This window comes from Phyllobates terribilis, unplaced genomic scaffold (genome assembly GCF_046119375.1).
Source record: "Phyllobates terribilis strain yellow unplaced genomic scaffold, ASM4611937v1 Scaffold_162__1_contigs__length_4246735, whole genome shotgun sequence".
Taxonomy (NCBI): Eukaryota; Metazoa; Chordata; class Amphibia; order Anura; family Dendrobatidae; genus Phyllobates; species Phyllobates terribilis.
The window spans coordinates 3,354,757-3,370,332 of record NW_027362922.1 but is presented as its reverse complement, the minus strand read 5'-3'; positions in this window follow the sequence as shown (position 1 = coordinate 3,370,332).

Below are 15,576 nucleotides of genomic sequence, written 5' to 3'. Positions count from 1 at the left end.
TTTCAGCAGATGTCCGCACCAAACTACGCAATAACAATCTTCTCCCCCTTATTTGATGCATTTTTGGTGCAGGTGTGAAGCCGCTTTTTTTAATGTGCTTTTAATAGTATAGAAAAACTGATTCTGCACTTAATATAGTATCTGCCTTTTTTTTTAGGCTTCACATTGTAACATACCTGGCGGCGTTCTTGCATGGTGGTCCATCTCCCACTGTGCAAGAGCGCGCACTTGATCTCCAGTCCAGAATGTCTCTCTGGCTTCCCTCCATGCTGTCTGTTTGTGTCTGTTTCTGCTGCTTAAGGGCGGCGCTCGATCACTTCCTGCTTTTTTGTACCTGCTGTGGGTCACACCCCTTGTGCGTCCTCAGCCTATTGCTGTCTGTCACCTGGTATATAGCTCAGCTGCTCCCATCTATCCCTGCCTGAGCATAGTGTTTCATTCAGTGTGTGCTTTCACTCTGAAGGTCCCGGGTCCCGTTCTTTGTCTCCTGCCTTGCGGTATCAGTTCCCGTGTCTGAACTGAGTCCTTTCTGTGTTCTCTTGTCTGCCTATCCTGGAGGCTGTATTTCCAGGCCTGTCTGAACTCGCTCCTAGCCTGTTCCTCCCGCCTTCTAGGGGCCGATTACCTAGACCTGTTCCTGTATCTTGTCTGTCCTGTCTGAACACGCTCCTTGCCTGTTCGTCCCGCCTCTCTGGGGGCCGTATTCCCAGACCCGCTCCTGTATCCCGCTGCAGTGTCAGTCTCCTCTGTACACTCAGTTCCAGTCTGAACTCTTTCCTATCCTTTACCTGTTTTGCCTCTATGTCCGTTCCCTTCCTTTTTCTGCAGTCTGAACTCGTACCTAACTCCTGCTTGTTGTCTCTGTACTCCCGTTTGTGAGTTTGTGGTCCACTCGCTACTTCACTGCAAGTATCCTGTGGGTATCTGGCTCTGCCTTTCTCTTCCTGTCTGTTCCGTGTGAACAGAGTCCTGTCCCCCTGCTCTGCCTTGCTCACCGCTCCGGCGGTTCTAGCCTGCTCTGACTCCTTTGCTCACCGCTCCGGCGGTTCTAGCCTGCTCTGACTCCTTTGCTCACCGCTCCGGCGGTTCTAGCCTGCTCTGACTCCTTTGCTCACCGCTCCGGCGGTTCTAGCCTGCTCTGACTCCTTTGCTCGCTGCTCCAGCAGCCTTGCTCCGCTTTTATCCTTTTGCTCGCTGCTCCGGCAGTCTCGCTCCGCTCTTATCCTTTTGCTCACTGCTCCGGCAGTCTTGCTCCACTCTTGCTCACCGCTCCAGGCGGCCTCGTCCTGCTTTACTCTTGCTCACTGCTCCGGCAGTCTCGCTCAGCTCTGACCCTTTGTTCACCGCTCCTGGCGGCCTTGTCCTGCTCTACTCTTGCTCACCGCTCCAGGCGGCCTTGTCCTGCCCTGTTCTCGCTCACCTCTCTGGGCGGCCTCACTCTGCTGTGTTTGTCCGCCACATCTGTGGTTCTGTTCCTGAGTCCCAGTGTGTACTGGGTCCTATCCCGCCAGTGTCCCTACCTGCTAGTGCCTCCCTGTCTGCACTCTAGCTGTGCTTGTCTGTACCCCTCTGCCTGTATTGTTCCTGAGTCCCAGTGTGTACTGGGTCCTATCCCGCCTGTGTTCCTACCTGCTAGTGCCTCCCTGTCTGCACTCTAGCTGTGCTTGCCTGTACCCCCCTGCCTGCATACCCGCCTGCCTGCATACCAGTCGTGCCTGCCTATACCCACCAGTCTGTGTGCCAGCCTACCAGTCTGTTCCTGTATTCCCCTGTGTGGGTCAACAGCCGTGTCCGGGGTCTGGCCTGGAGTAGCACCTGGTCCCTCTGCTCGGTTCCTCCTTGGTGCACTGGCGTCGTATGCCGTCGTGCGACCCTGGTCGGATCGGGTGAAGACCTAGTTACGCCCCTCCAGGCATTCACTCTCCGGCACGGTCCAGTGGAATCACTACAATCACACGCACACGCCGCTCAGCCCGGGCGTGTGCATTACACACATAGAAGCATCTAGAGAAAAAAAAGCACCAAAACCGCAGCAGCGTCCTTGGGCGCACAGTGAGCGCCTTTTTTGGTAAAGTAGTTTTTATTAAGGATTTTTTACATAAATGGGGTAAAGAAAAAGGAGGGGATACATATTATAAATACACAGTTATATAGAAGCAAACAAGAACAAAATAAAAGCAAAATTTAAAGGGATGAAAGATATAGGCAAAATAAAGGGTTAAGGATGAGAAGGGGGAAGGAAAAATATAGTTTATTAAAGAAAATTAAGGAAAAAGAAAAAATTAAAGGGATAGAGGGAAAATGGAAAAGATTGGTATGAACAAGATAAGCAAGAGAAAGGAGTTACGATATACATATAAGATACCTTATATATAAAACATTTAAAAAGGTAGGAGGGGAAGAAAAGGTATGGGAAAAGCAAAGAAAGAAAAGGGAAAGGAAGAACACTTGCAAAAACAGGTGAAGAGACAGGAATATAGATAAATACTAACTTATAAATAACATAAAATACTATTTGTTGAATTCTAATAGCGGGCGCACGTCTCATGAAATCACATCCACTTTGCTTGAACAGTTAAACATAGCAGAATTATTGTGCAACCTGGTGGTGGGATGTACGTTACCCCAACGCGCGTTTTGCGTCGGCTTCCTCAGGGGGTACCTACATCCCGCCACCAGGTTGTATATGATTACACACTATGTATGTATTTTGTTTCCCCTGAGAATTACTTGTCATCTTTACTGGATTTATGAAATCATTCCTTTTGTCCCTCTTGATACTATAGCCGTTTCATCAGGTTATATATGTTTACATTTAGGTGATAGGTCTAATCGTATATCTGATGGTCTATATATAAATATTACCTTTTTCTAACTTGAAGCATAGTTCATACCGTCTGATACTGATTGGCCTGCCTTTTATACCTCTGTATTTTCTCTATTTGTTGGAGCGGTTTATGCCCTGATTACTGAGTGAGGAGTGCATGAATTTGGGGCTGTTCTACCATTGGATCGCTGTCCTATAATTATTGTTTGCTGCTTGTGGGAACCTGTATACCTGTGGTGGTGTGGCACTCTGTCACTTCTCCTTTATATCAATTTTATATTGCTAATGTTTGAATAAAGAATCTGATTTTATTTGGATTAATCCTTAGACGCATCTCTCTGCTCCCCTTTCTTTCTTTCGGGTAGATCTATTCGGAAGGGCGTATTATAGTGGACGGCATCATTTGTGTTGGGATACTTACTGATCACACAGGATGACGCACTGCTGAAAATGACTTTTGTGCTGCTCAGATCATTTCACCCCATTGAGCGTTTTGCTCCTTGCTTGGCAGCCTGTTTGCAGGATTAGTCTGCAAGATTGTGTGTGAAAAGCTTAAAAGGGTTCTCCAAGAAATGTAATAAAACATTTACAAACTATTCCTATTTCTGAATACCTTCATTTAGCAGAGGTTTGCTTTATCTACTGCACACTCAGGATTTTAAACATGGCAACTGCCAGGACACGAAGTAGGACTGACCCAGTAAAACGGTCAGGCTGACTGAACGGGGGCATGTGCGATCATAATGCCGCTGCTCTGCCCTTGGTCTTGTGCCTGACAGCCTTTCCTACTCAGAGCGCGTGTCCTCAGATCTAGGACAGGTTGTAATTGATGGTAGCCGCCATCTTGGAATCCTGAGTGCAGTAGACCAAGCAAAAAGGTATTTAGAAAAGTGTTTACTATGTAACCCCTTCATGACCTTGTGATTTTCTGCTTTTGTTTTTCCCTCCCCTTATTACAAGAGCCATAACCCTTTAATTTTTCTGTCCCCATAGTCATATGAGGGCTTTTTTTTACCCCATGTTCACTATATGGTAAAACTGACCTTGTTATATTATTCTCCAGGTCAGTATGAGTACACAGATACCAAACATGTATAGGGTTTGTTAGTTTTTCCCTCAGATTACTTGTTTTTATATTTAGATAAATAGGACATTTCTGAACGCTGATACCAAATGTGCACTTTTTCAAATGGTTTTTAATGGAGCAAAAGGAAGAGGGTTTAAACGTAGGTTTTAAAAGTATGAAAAATAGAACACATCGACTTAATAGTCCCCTTAGGGCAGGGTTCCCCAACTCCAGTCCTCAAGGCCCACCAACAGGTCATGTTTTCAGGATTTCCTTAGTATTACACAGGTGATAATTGCATCACCTGCACAGGCAATAATTCCATCACCTGTGCAATACTAAGGAAATCCTGAAAACATGACCTGTTGGTGGGCCTTGAGGACTGGAGTTGGGGAACCCTGCCTTAGGGGACTTGAAGCTGGGATCGTCTGATCGCCTGTGCCATGTATAGCAGAAGTCACGATCTGCTATATACTGTACGCCGGCTACGGGCTGGTGTTCACAGGAGGATTGTAATGACTGGCATGGAGGGGGGGCGGGTTTGCAGACCCTCAGTTGTCATAACAAACCATCAGCACCCCATAATCACGTGACAGGGAGACCAATGATGCAATTTCTGCCAGCACGTGTTAAATCCTGCCATCAGTGATTGACAGACATTTAACCAGTTAATAGCTGCAAGTGGATAAACTGCTCCACTCATGGCTGTTAAGGCACATGATGACTGATTAGATCAGCCATCATGTGCAAGGAAAGGTGTGGGCTCAGTGTGCAAGTCCACATTAACACCTTTACCCCCAAGGTTGTTTGCACATTAATGACCAGGCCACTTTAAGGTAATACCTCTAGAACGCTTCAACGGATCCCACTGATTGAAATTGTTTTTTCGTGACATCTCGTACTTCATGATACTGGTAAAATTTGATATGACTGGCTTTTTTTGTGAAAAAAAGAGAGAAAAAAATCAGAAGTTTGGCGAAAATTTTGCAATTTTCAAACTTTGAATTTTCATGCCCTTAACTCAGAGAGATATGTCACACAAAAGTAGTTAATAAATAACATTTCTCACATGTCTACTTTACATCAAAAATATTTTGGTTCCGAAATTGTGCTGGTTAGGAAGTTATAAGGGTTAAAAGGTGACCAGCGATTTCTCATTTTTCCAACAAAACTTACAAAACCATTTTTTTTTTTTTTCGAGACCACATCACATTTGAAGTGACTTTAAGGGGCCTTTATGACAGAAAATGCCCAAAAGTGACACCATTCTAAAAAATGCACCCCTCAAGGTGCTTAACACCACATTCAAGAAGTTTATTAACCCTTCAGGTGCTTCATAGGAATTTTTGGAATATGGAACAATTAACATTTAACTTTTTTTCACAAAAATTGTACACATTTTTAATTTTTTTTTTTTTTCGCAAGGATAACAGGAAAAAAAATAGACCCCAAAATTTGTTGTGCAATTTCTCCTGAGCACGCCGATACCCCATATGTAGGGGAAAACCACTGTTTGGGCACAGAAGGGAAGGAGCGCTATTTGACTTTTTGAATGTAAAATTTGGTTGAATAATTAGTGGACGCTGTGTCGCATTTAGGTGCATCAGAGGCTTCCCAAACAGTGGAAACCGCCCACCAGTGACACCATTTTGGAAACTACACCCCTCAAGGATTTTATCAAGGGGTACAGTGAACATTTTGAACCCAGAGGTACGACACAGAATTTGATAACTGTCAGGAATTCCAACACACACAGAGGGACGACACCGGGGAGATCACGCAATATCTCACCGTGCGGTCATGCTGTCCGTATTTTGTTCGGAGTCGTGAGCACGCGATCCAGACTACTCTTTACGTTGGTATCGGTAAGCAACCAGTGAGTGTATGGCACAACACCCTGGGTTCCACAGCCTTGAATTCGTGTTTAACGCCCTCCGTACGGTCATTGTCAGCTTCAAGATAGCCCAATTATTAATTCTCTCTGCCACCACCGGCCGAGTTTGAAATATCATACAGGCCAGACGCCTGCATTTTGGTAGCGTATATGCCTTCGGGGAAGGGAACTATTACAGAACAAAAGGAACAGGACTATTAAATTTTATATTTAATCCAAAAGGGAGGCAGTGTTTAAGAAAAATATATACAAGGATGTTACAAAGGGGACATTAAAATACATATGCAGTTACATAAAATAAACAGGAGGAAAGAAGAAAACTTACACTATACGATCGCTGAGACGATTCAATATAGGTGGAGGAGGGGCTCTCCAGTTAGATTATGCTATTATTGAAAAGGACCCGTTGCTTATAATTCTTATTCCCCCCCTGGCAATGAGTGCTCCTGTCTTCTCTGTGGATTTTCTTATACCTAAGGGGAGATCTGCCCACACGCTCCTTGTGGTGACATCATGTGGGCCGGTCTCCAGCCTGTACATTTTTATTAAAAACGCTAACTTCTGTGATAACTGATCGCTCGTTGATCACAGAAGCTTGCAAACTACGCCATTTTTTCCCTTATGATTTTATCTTTATTTAGATATCACACATCACATAGCTGCAGTCTGCTATTCTGGTGTTTTTGCGCTACAGCTCCCTGATTTTGGTTACAGCCCTGGAAAACTACCTATACATTCCTGGGCTGATTTGGTCACTACACATATGGGTCTCGTTACTGTCGGACGTATGGAACTCATAATATTTCATATCGGAGTCGATCTGGCTATGGCTGGTGGCCGGGAATTGTTTGTGAGTGCCTTTGAACTTAACAAACCATTTCCTCTTTCCTCCAAACTCTGGCCTGGGAGAAGGTGTCAATCTATCTCAGGTCTGTGTTTTAATTACCTCCTGCGTCTTTCAGAGACAAGATGCTTGCTTCCTAACAAAGTTATAACACTCCTTGCCTGGCATCGTTTGCATTAGCTATTTCTCAGGCGTGTGCTAAGTTTTGCTGAGCAGAAGGGGAATAAGGGAGGGGGGTGAACATCTATGTCAGGCAGATATGGAAGAACATTTTCCTGATACTAATATTTTCCTGACAATAACATTAGGTCATCATGTTGAATAAGTTGTCATTAGTTTTGCGCGCAAGTGCTCGTTACTTGAGTTTGCATCGGGTACTCGGATATGCACCAAGTATCGCGGGTGCTCGAGTGAGATGCTCGAATCCACGCATTTTCACTGTTAGACACCCCCCAAAAATAAACGTGTGGGGGATTGCTCGGGTATGGCAGGCAATCCCCCGTGTTTTGTTTTTTTTGGCTGTATAACAGACGCAAAACTTGCGGGGCGGAGACTCGAGCACCCCTGATACTCAGTGCATACCCAAGCACCCGATGCAAACTGAAGTAGCGAGCATTTTTTTTTTTATTCTTTTTTTTTAAATAAAGGAGGTTCACAAAACTGTGGCCGAAGGCACTTTTATGCATGCCTAATGAAAAGACGGACACCGTGGGATCACAGGCCAGAGGGCGTCTCCATTTGCCTCCTTACAGGGAATCTTCCGCCGAGGGTTCCATCTGAAGCACGTATTTCAGAGATTTACACTGATACCCCGGCATAAGCGTTCAGAGCAGGATAAATGTGAGCCCAGCTATACTGCGATCTTTGGGAGGCTTTTTTTTTTCTGCAGAGACTAGTTTTTGCATCGCCATATTTTGAGAGCTATAACTTTTTTCCATATTTTGGCTGACAGTCATGTAAGGACTTGTTTTTTTGCTGGACAAGTTGACATTTTTATTGGTATCATTATTGGGCACATGACTTTTTATCGCTTTTGTGACCACACAGCTTCTAATCTTAATTAGCCAGACTTCTAAATTTGTTAAGCCAAGAGAAATACACTATTATCGTTGTGTTGACAATATTGACTACTCTTGGTTTGGAAACAATGTTTGTTAATATGCTGATTATCAATTGTACTAAAGTCAGCTAGTTTATTTACAAGAGGAGGGGATTTAGCTCAACCAATGAGACCTGAGCACTGTACCCCCCCTCCCCACGTGACTGATGACCTTAGCCACATATATAAATATAAAAAGGGGTTTTCTATCCTGCTGAAAAGGGAATCATGGAGAATCAGATAGACATTCTTCAGGACAGCAGATGGATAGCATGGCTCAATCCAGATTTGCATTCTATATGATTCCGGCCTAAGGGTATACGACCATGACTGGAAGGATATAGATCTGCTCCATTGACCATCAGAGAACCCATGGATACATTTAGGGGAACCAGGTTGGGACGATGAAGTCATCTAGTCCCATGGATATGTTGTTTGGAGTTGCCAGGTGGGACCCTCTGGTCACCTGGAACCCATGGAGACGTTCGGAGAAGCCAGATTGGGACCAGCCGGTCATCTGACCCTATTGAAGCTCTTGGAGAAGCCCAGGTGGGACCATCGGGTCTCCTGCCCTGTACCTCGGTGGACTGTCAGCTTCCTAAGCTTGCTGCTACCTCCTCTCTGTGGCAGCCCGCCAAAAGTGGGGAGCCACTAGTGAGGTAGCTGGCCCTGGAAGTCCCGAAGTTGCAGCTGATCTATTCTGGGCGGGCCAGCGGCCGGGTGAGACTGTGCAATGTTGTGGCATCTTGGGTGTTTGCTGGGACTGTTCTATATGTTTGGTGGTTCAATAAAGTATTGCCACACTGTTTTACCCTCACCCTGCGTTGTCTGAATAGTGTTATGCCCATGGAAGACTCAAGGTCTTCACAGCATTTAGGGGGTTAAAGTGCGGAGAGCGGTGCAGGCACTGCTCCTGGCACAGAGTGCCAGCTGTCAGAATCAGCTGACACCTGGCGGCTATCACACCCGCACAACCTGTGTGCGATCGCCATGTCGTAATACCTCCCTGGTCAATAAAGCCAAGGGCACAGGAATGTATTACCATGTCAGAAAGGGGTTAAAGGCAGGGAACTTTACCTGTGATTAAAATATACTGCAAGAGAGGAAGGTGTTAAATGTGTATTCATCTACATTTCTCAGAGATCACCTTTAACGATGCTCAAGCACAATTAGCTTGTAGTGAAGTGCAGTCATCGTTCTAAATTAGAGATATACAGTGCTGGCCAAAAGTATTGGCACCCCTGCAATTCTGTCAGATAATACTCAGTTTCTTCCTGAAAATGATTGCAATCACAAATTCTTTGGTCTTATTATCTTCATTTAATTTGCTTGCAAGGAAAAAACACAAAAGAGAATGAAGCAAAAATCAAATCATTGATCATTTCACACAAAACTCCAACAATGGGCCGGACAAAAGTATTGGCACCCTCAGCCTAATACTTGGTTGCACAACCTTTAGCCAAAATAACGGTGAACAACCGCTTCCGGTAACCATCAATGAGTTTCTTACAATGCTCTGCTGGAATTGTAGACCATTCTTCTTTGGCAAACTGCTCCAGGTCCCTGATATTTGAAGGGTGCCTTCTCCAAACTGCCATTTTGAGATCTCTCCACAGGTGTTCTATAGGATTTAGGTCTGGACTCATTGCTGGCCACCTTAGAAGTCTCCAGTGCTTTCTCTCAAACCATTTTATAGTGCTTTTGGAAGTGTGTTTTGGGTCATTGTCCTGCTGGAAGACCCATGACCTCTGAGGGAGACCCAGCTTTCTCACACTGGGCCCTACATTATGCTGCAAAATTTGTTGGTAGTCTTCAGACTTCATAACGCCATGCACACGGTCAAGCAGTCCAGTGCCAGAGGCAGCAAAGCAACCCCAAAACATCAGGGAACCTCCGCCATGTTTGACTGCAGGGACCGTGTTCTTTTCTTTGAATGCCTCTTTTTTTTCCTGTACACTCTATGTTGATGCTTTTTCCCAAAAGCTCTACTTTTGTCTCATCTGACCAGAGAACATTCTTCCAAAACGTTTTAGGCTTTCTCAGGTAAGTTTTGGCAAACTCCAGCCTGGCTTTTTTATGTCTCGAGGTAAGAAGTGGGGTCTTCCTGGGTATCCTACCATACAGTCCTTTTCATTCAGACGTCGATGGATAGTACGGGTTGACACTGTTGTACCCTCGGACTGCAGGGCAGCTTGAACTTGTTTGGATGTTAGTCGAGGTTCTTTATCCATCATCCGCACAATCTTGCGTTGAAATCTCTCGTCAATTTTTCTTTTCCGTCCACATCTAGGGAGGTTAGCCACAGTGCCATGGGCTTTAAACTTCTTGATGACACTGCGCACGGAAGACACAGGAACATTCAGGTCTTTGGAGATGGACTTGTAGCCTTGAGATTGCTCATGCTTCCTCACAATTTGGTTTCTCAAGTCCTCAGACAGTTCTTTGGTCTTCTTTCTTTTCTCCATGCTCAATGTGGTACACACAAGGACACAGGACAGAGGTTGAGTCAACTTTAATCCATGTTAACTGGCTGCAAGTGTGATTTAGTTATTGCCAACACCTGTTAGGTGCCACAGGTAAGTTACAGGTGCTGTTAATTACACAAATTAGAGAAGCATCACATGATTTTTCAAAGGGTGCCAATACTTTTGTCCACCCCCTTTTTTAGGTTTGGTGTGGAATTATATCCAATTTGGCTTTAGGACAATTCTTTTTGTGTTTTTTTCATTGAAGACAAATTAAATGAAGAGAATAATACCAAAGAATTTGTGATTGCAATCATTTTCAGGAAGAAACTGAGTATTATCTGACAGAATTGCAGGGGTGCCAATACTTTTGGCCAGCACTGTATACACGGCTCCGGAAAAGCTACATTCCTCCAACACATGGTGAATTTACACTTTAGCAGAAGTAGAGTAGAAATTCCCAACTGTAATGCCATCCTTCAATATATGTAACAAGCAATACATTCATTAAAACATTTTTTTTTATTATTTAAGAACAAGCGCACTAACAAAATGGAGGACAAATAAATAAGTGACGTTTCACTGTTTAATCTGTTCAGTCAGTCAGGGGCATCTCCACAGCGATCTCTTCCAGCATGGCAAGGAAAGATGGAAGACTGTCAGCAGCATCTGGAATACAAAGTTATTTTGACTAGTGTAGAAAACCTATTTGACCTGCTATATAGCAATTCAGTGGTGTCCAATGACCCACATTAAGCATATAACGGCAGTTAAAGATCCGGTGCCCCCACCGTTATAGGAGGTATACTTAATGAGTACCCCTGGATGTGACCCCATCAGGTATTCTCCCATCACCTCTAGCTTCAAGCGCCCTCTAACCGGCAGTATCATTTTCTCTCAAGCTTCCCACCCATCTACACATCCAGATCTGCTGTTCTTTGCAGGGTTCTTCACAAGTCACCATCTGGAGACCTGCTCTTTATGGCTGTTCGCTAGACCTGATGTAAATGCACCCAGCTGTAAGGCACACGGGGGGTCTGAGCCCCAGAATGCGGACCCCTGCTGTAGGGAATGAGGCTAGTGACACTGGATAACAGTTATATGGGGAGAGTGAGGAGAACAAGGAAGCTAATGGTCAAGTCACTCAAAACCCAGCCCACCAGTCTAGACATGGATGAGGATTGTAGCCTGTTACCAACATGGCCGAGATTACTACTTAAATGGAATCTGCCATCAGGATTTTGGGACATAATCTGAGCGACCGATTCCAGCGGTGTGACACTTATCGGACTGCTTAGTGTAGCGTTGATAAATATCAATAATTATCAGTAGGAGACCACCAGTAGAGGACTAGTAAACCTGCTGCCATGTAGTCCTACAGAGCTCATCCTCATCACTGATTAGCAGCTTTGACCATGGGTACAATTAATGGTGGGGTTACACAGAGCTCAGCATTCAGAGAACTGCTAGACAGAGAAAAGTGATGTCGCTTACTGTCATTTTTATGACCACAGGAATCAGGGTCTCTGCTACCCCATCTGAGTGCAGCACAATGTAGGGGCAATCACCTGGTGACAATTTTAACCCCATCAGCTGTACTCCTTCCCCTGCTGCTAGTTATAGGCTGCAGCAGTGACAGTGCAGGGGAAAGGGAGCGAGCTGTAAACCCTGCATGGCAAAACAACGGGGCTCTGATTCATCCAGACTGGTGTTATTAAAGTATTTGCACCATAATTCTGGCGTCATATCTAACTGCTGGCAGTCACTGTTTTCACCAAATGGTTTTAGGCTTTTACAGTGCTTGGTATGAAGGTGTCAGAACTGCAGTCACCCGTATTGATGACAGTACCATGATGTGTAGTGATCTCTGCAGAGTAAGGCTGGCTTTCACCATCTTATCTGCCATTTCAATTATAATCACCTACCTGACACCCAACTAAGTGCAGGGATGTCCATGAGGGCCGGCTCTAGGCTTAGTAGAGACGCAAACCTTTTAGCATCATTCACATTAGCTATAAGACCGACACCAGCCAGGGAGAGGTGACTCAGTTTATGTTCTTCTGGGACATCAAAGGTCTCAAAATCTACAAGGCAAAAAATATATAATATAGTTTTAGCATAGGTTGATCTTTGGAAAAGGAATAAGCAACTGGCTGCTCAAAGATACCCAGCAATCTTGCTGCAAGTCCACTCATATCTTATGGTTTAAAAGGGCTTTAATGTGGTGCTTAAGATTAGGAGGCATTCCTAGATTGTAGTAAGATACGGCACTAAAATCTCTGTAAATACTACACCAACATGTGTGCTAGTTAGAAATTCACACATTCACCAGACATGTGGACAGGACAGTTTGGAAGAAATTACAAAGAACCAATCAAGAACCGAATATAGAAAATGTATGCATAAATAGGAAAAAACCTTTAATGAATACACGGTTAGGTAAGAGAGTGACACTAGAGACCGGCGCTCACACCAATGTACATACAATAGTTAAAATACAAAAATATAGAATAGATCTCACAGACACAGGGCAAAGTGTGTGGTATGGAATCCAATATATAATGTATCAGAGCAAAGATTATAGATCTAACCATGCAATAGCTCTGTCCAAGAGTAATTGAATAAATCTACTATATGACGAGATAAGAGTGCTTGTGCATAATCCAAATAGGGATTCCCAACACTTGGGTGGGCGCCACACAAGTCTGTGGACCACACAGGTACTAATGCTTTATTTACTACCGACCTTGATATGCACTAAGCACCTTTACATACTTCCTGTGTTGGGAATCCCTATTTGGATTATGCACAAGCACTCTTATCTTGTCATATAGTAGATTTATTCAATTACTCTTGGACAGAGCTATTGCATGGTTAGATCTATAATCTTTGCTCTGATACATTATATATTGGATTCCATACCACACACTTTGCCCTGTGTCTGTGAGATCTAGTCTATATTTTTGTATTTTAACTATTGTATGTACACTGGTGTGAGCGCCTGTCTCTATGGTGTCACTCTAAAAAACCTTTAATGAATACACGGTTAAGTAGATTTCCTATTTATGCAGAATTTGACTATTTTGTTCGGTTGTTCTTGATTGGTTCTTTGGCATTCCTAGTTTACCTTTGGGCTCAATGCACCAAAATGGGTCATCTAGCATCAATGAGCTTGAACCACCTTCACTGCACACGTCAGTGTTGTGCCCTCCTCTCCCCACCCCCAAATAGCTGCAGAGTCCCACCTATATAGTGGAGCCCAAGACCACACTCTGGATCTCTGGCACTCCTGATGTCACGTGCAGGGGCCCCAGGAGCCTCCGAACACCACACTGACATCTGTCTGCTCTCCTCCACAACTGAGCAGCAGCAGAAGCCCAGCTAACAGACATTGCTGTCACTGCAAACACTCATTGGATTAACTGACACGATGTCAGCGAGTTTCTGAAGATCCGGATACTGCAGCCATGAGATCTGTGGCTGCATTAGGCAGATGGGACATTGCAGCTAATAGAGAGTAAGAGTGTAACAGAGATGGCCCTAAACTGCATTTAAAGGGAATCTGTCACCAGGTTTATTGCCACCTGATCTGAGAGCAGCACAACTTGGGGACAAAGATCCCCAATTCCAGAGACGTGTTGCTTTCTGGGCTGACTGCTGTAGTTTTGATAAGTGATCCTCCACCAGCAGGAGACTGCCACCAGAGGACTAGTAAAGCTGCTGCCATGTAGTCCAACCCTGTCCCCACAACTGATGGATAGCTCTATACACTGTGCATAGGCAGAAAGCTACCAATCAGTGGTGTGGGTGGGGTTATACAGAGCCCAGCATTCAGAGCATTTGTAGATCTGCAGCAGACACAGTTACTCTGAACTGCACCAAGTGATCCATCACTGTAATCAGGGTCTCAGCCCCTAAATCATGCTGCTCTCAGATGGGGCAGCAAAATCCTGGTGACAAATTCACTAACCCCATCCAGCTTCAGGTGCAAATATTAGAATTGATTCTGATGCTCAAAATTAAATGTAAAGGCAAGTGGCTAATGGCAGGCAATAGGTACAGCAAGGTGTGGAAGAGTTACCTGCAGGATTGTAGGGAACAAACTTCTCAATGTCGGGGTACTGCTGCTCGTCTGTCTTATCAGAAGTGTCAGAAACCTAGTGGGGAACGGGAACCAGGTCACAAGCTTCATTTATCCAGTATTTACCATTAGGTTCTCCATATATGATCTGAAAAGGAGTCAGCCAAGCCCTTGTGGCCTAGCTGTGGCCTGGCCATACACTGTTTGGCTAGCAGCCATCTCTCCCAACATACAGATGAGCTCTCATGTGTTCTGTGGGGAGGAGGGTAATCTGCTGCCTCTAAGCAATGTGTGCCTAGAGAACAAGGAGCGGGTATTTGAACTGAACATTTGTTAGGGCAGCCAGGAGACCCCCATACACGTTACACAGCTAGATTAGCCAGATATTAGCCCACTTTAATCCAACAGATAATAATGGGACTTGTAATAGTAGAAAATGCCATGTGATCTTCTTGCAGATGTTCCTGTGGCATTTTAGGATTATGTAGATACAAGTCTGTACATCAGTACAGGGCAGAACACAAGAGCGGTGTATGATCAGAGCTGCGGTAGTACATTATACCTGTATAACAGCTGGCGCAGGCTTTGGCACTTTCCGGTCTCCTTTCAGAGGCTGCCCGTTCTTCTGGGTCATTACTTGCTTGTTGATATTTCCTAGAGCTTTTCTTGATGTTTTCCCACATGATACAGAACCGTGCACTTTGTCCTGGTGGGTTTTCACAAGCGACTTTCCTTTTTTTTAAAAAAAAATCAGATACCTTTTATTAAAATACTTTTTTAACATTGCACATAAACATTGAGAAAATCACCCAACTGGCAATGCCCTTCAAAACCCACCCGTTCACCCTCCCCCCGCCCATTACACCCCCAAAAACCATATGGCAAAGACAAATTTAATTACAGACGGCATATTATCATATAGCTTATCTAACTGTTAAAGCATTGATAATTTGATCCATGGATACAGAGCATAATATCTAATAGTCAGTGATTAGTTAAGTAGAACCTGAGAGACCACAACATTTCAGACTCAACTGATATTTAAAATGGACATAATATGATAACCATGAAACGTGCTCCATCTACCCCAGATTTGATCAAATTTCCATATAGCCTTCCGCTTTTTGTACACTCCCTCTTCTAATCTTAATAAAAGACGCAATCTATCCAAGAATTCCTGGAACCTGAGAGGGATCCAACCAATGTGCAGCTATAAGCTTTCTGATCTGATATAGAGTCCTCTTAACGGCTATTATTTCATCCTCGTCACATCCTATTATTTCTACATGGCCCAACACAC